Source organism: Dendrobates tinctorius, unplaced genomic scaffold (genome assembly GCF_039654945.1).
Source record: "Dendrobates tinctorius isolate UK_male_01 unplaced genomic scaffold, ASM3965494v1 ptg000024l, whole genome shotgun sequence".
NCBI classification, from domain to species: Eukaryota; Metazoa; Chordata; class Amphibia; order Anura; family Dendrobatidae; genus Dendrobates; species Dendrobates tinctorius.
This window is the reverse complement of record NW_027361692.1, coordinates 6,505,111-6,508,374: the sequence shown is the minus strand read 5'-3', so window position 1 is coordinate 6,508,374 and position 3,264 is coordinate 6,505,111. Positions and strand designations below refer to the sequence as shown.

Sequence of the window (3,264 nt, the reverse complement as noted above, 5' to 3'; positions counted from 1 at the left end):
GTAATCTTAATTAAAATGACCTTTTAGTAATGTAGCTGCCAAACCGGTAGGAGCAACTGTTTTTACAATGCCACCATTCCCAAGTATAGTAGATATCAAAGCCTTGTACACGAAAGTCTTTCCACAACCTCCTGCACCAGATAAAAAAAAGCATTTTTGTGATGTGGTTGGATTATTAACTGCATTCATGATTGTTTCAAAGGCGCCTCGTTGTTCTAGGTTCATCAGAAACTGCAGTCGTTCAGATTCTTGTTTCTCCCTTTCCACATCAACAATGTCACACATTTTATACGCATCTGATGGGGAAGGTAGTCCACAACTTTTGCAATCTTTAGCAAACTGTCGTAAGTGGTCTTGATATCGGCAAGTATTTGCTGCTCGGCCATGTATTCGTTATGAGTCAGGAGGAAGTCTTCCATCATGTTATTTTTATATTTGTTGTATAAATCAAGTCCACTTGTGATGTTGCCGTGGTTCAGGATTGCAGCAAATAGCTGTCGAAGCTCACCGGGCATTCTAAATAAAGATGCTTCTTCCATTGTTTTGTCCCACTCTGAATCGTTATGCAATAATCCCATTGCCTTTGCTGCCAGAATATAAGTTTCATATGTGTGTCCTTCCACTGTTCTCAAATCTTCAAATGATGTAGCACCTGTAAACAACATAAAAAAAATAATTAAAAATTATAAAAAAGTCAGGATGATCTAATAACGTACAATTAGATGACTATGACTTACCCTTGATATGCATCAGGAGTAGGTGCAGGGAAAATCTTTCCATATTTTGTGGAGAGACAGAGTACATTCTTGGAAGGATCTTGTCAGCACCTCTTTTTCTTGTCTTCCAAAACTTATTTGTCCAGACATAATGGTAGGGTATTTCACAATATAAATACTGACGTGCTGATGGATCAATTTGGTTTAGAACGAACCATTTCGTAAGTTTTGTGCCATCACGCTGAGCTTTTTCCACAGAAAGCTGCTCCGTTTCATCCTCAAAGTAAACTGATTGTTGGAAAGGTAGGTGTACCGTAAGTCTTTCTACAGCATGGGGACGTGCAGACATCTCAAATTTTCGGAGCCGCCACATTGCTTCAGGCGATGCCAAATATCGTGTGTCGATATAAGTCTTAATCTCGTCCCAGTGGTAAGTGCCAGTGTTGCTGACTTCGTTCACTTGAACAATGGCTGCATCATGTCCTTTGTACACGTACTTGAAAATATATTTGACGGTCTGGATGGAAGAGCAGATTTCCACATTTATGTGTGCGCTGTATTTCTGAGAGAGGTAGGGGTTGTATGGTACAACCAAGTGGCTGTCAACTTCCACATCCCTAATCTTGAGCTTAATGCCATCTTTTCATCTGCGGTATACTGGATAACCATCCACATTAATATTTGTTTCTTCGCTGAAGTCTTTGGGAAACTTTTTGGAGCATGTCCGGATTCCTTTTACATCTTCCATACACGGTGAATTTCTATTGTGTTCTCCGCAGGGCCCATGAATCATGCAGCTGGTGACAACATCGTAAAGCTCCTTGTTAATATCTGGGTCAGGAATTTCTGCACAAACAGCATTGTCACAATCGATAGCTTCTCAAAACTTATCTTCGTCGTCCAGAATTAAGAGCATATGGCAATGAGGAAGACCTGAAACAATAAATGGATGCATTAAATGTGCATTATTAATCATTCCATTCTTAACATTACTGTTACGAACATTCAGATGAATGTACGTAATACCTCTTTTTTGAAATTCAATGACGTAGGTGTATGCCTTTACTTGTCCCATCACTCCACCTTTTTTTGAAGTCGTTTAGTAACTCTTGCAGCTTTAAGTGGAATATGGTAGATACCAAATCTGGGCGGTCTATTGCTGCTTCATGTTGTAAAAGGCCGGACTGAATTTCTTCCCACTTTGGGTTGCAAGTGAACGTAATAAATAAATCCGTCTTTCCACATTTTGCTACCAAAGTCATCGCATCTTGGTAATTCTGTGTCATGGCACGTTTTCCACCGGTAAAAGAAGAGGGAAGTATGACGATGCGACCCGGTCTCAGATCTTGTTGTTCAGCCCTACTGTTGATATAATCCATAAGCCCGACTTATAATTCTGCTCTGAGTTTCTTTTGGTTTTGTCTGTTCCAGTCCAGTTGCTGCGCTTCAACCTTTAGGTTGGCATCAATTACAGTTGTGGCCAAAAGTATTGACACCCCTGCAATTTTGTCAGATAATACTTAGTTTCTTCCTGAAAATGATTGCAAACACAAATTCTTTGGTATTATTATCTTCATTTAATTTGTCTTAAATGAAAAAACACAAAAGAGAAAGAAGCAAAAAGCAAAACATTGATTATTTCACACAAAACTCCAAAAATGGGCCAGACAAAAGTATTGCCACCCTCAGCCTAATACTTGGTTGCACAACCTTTAGCCAAAATAACTGCGACCAACCACTTTTGGTAACCATCAATGAGTTTCTTACAATGCTCTGCTGGAATTTTAGACCATTCTTCTTTGGCAAACTGCTCCAGGCCCCTGATATTTGAAGGATGCCTTCTCCAAATTGCCATTTTTAGATCTCTCCACAGGTGTTCTATGGGATTCAGGTCTGGACTCATTGTTGGCCACCTTAGAAGTCTCCAGTGCTTTCTCTCAAACCATTTTATAGTGCTTTTTGAAGTGTGTTTTGGGTCATTGTCCTGCTGGAAGACCCATGACCTCTGAGGGAGACCCAGCTTTCTCATACTGGGTCCTACATTATGCTGCAAAATTTGTTGGTAGTCTTCAGACTTCATAACGCCATGCACACGGTCAAGCAGTCCAGTGCCAAAGGCAGCAAAGCAACCCCAAAACATCAGGGAACCTCTGCCATATTTGACTGTAGGGACCGTGTTCTTTTCTTTGAATGCCTCTTTTTTTCTCCTGTAAACTCTATGTTGATGCCTTTGCCCAAAAAGCTCTACTTTTGTCTCATCTGACCAGAGAATATTCTTCCAAAACGTTTTAGGCTTTTTCAGGTAAGTTTTGGCAAACTCCAGCCTGGCTTTTTTATGTCTCGGGGTAAGAAGTGGGGTGTTCCTCTGTCTCCTACCATACAGTCCCTTTTCATTCAGATGCCGACGGACAGTATGGTTGACACTGTTGTACCCTTGGACCACAGGGCAGCTTGAACTTGTTTGGATGTTAGTCGAGGTTCTTTATCCAACATCCGCACAATCTTGCGTTGAAATCTCTTGTCAATTTTTCTTTTCCGTCCACATCTA

At 40.6% G+C, this 3,264-nt stretch overlaps 1 pseudogene; it reads right to left on the bottom strand.

Annotated features, from left to right (window-relative positions):
* Positions 1-224: 224 nt before the first annotated feature.
* On the bottom strand, positions 225-2,095 carry LOC141084593 (uncharacterized; annotated as a pseudogene).
* Positions 2,096-3,264: the final 1,169 nt, after the last annotated feature.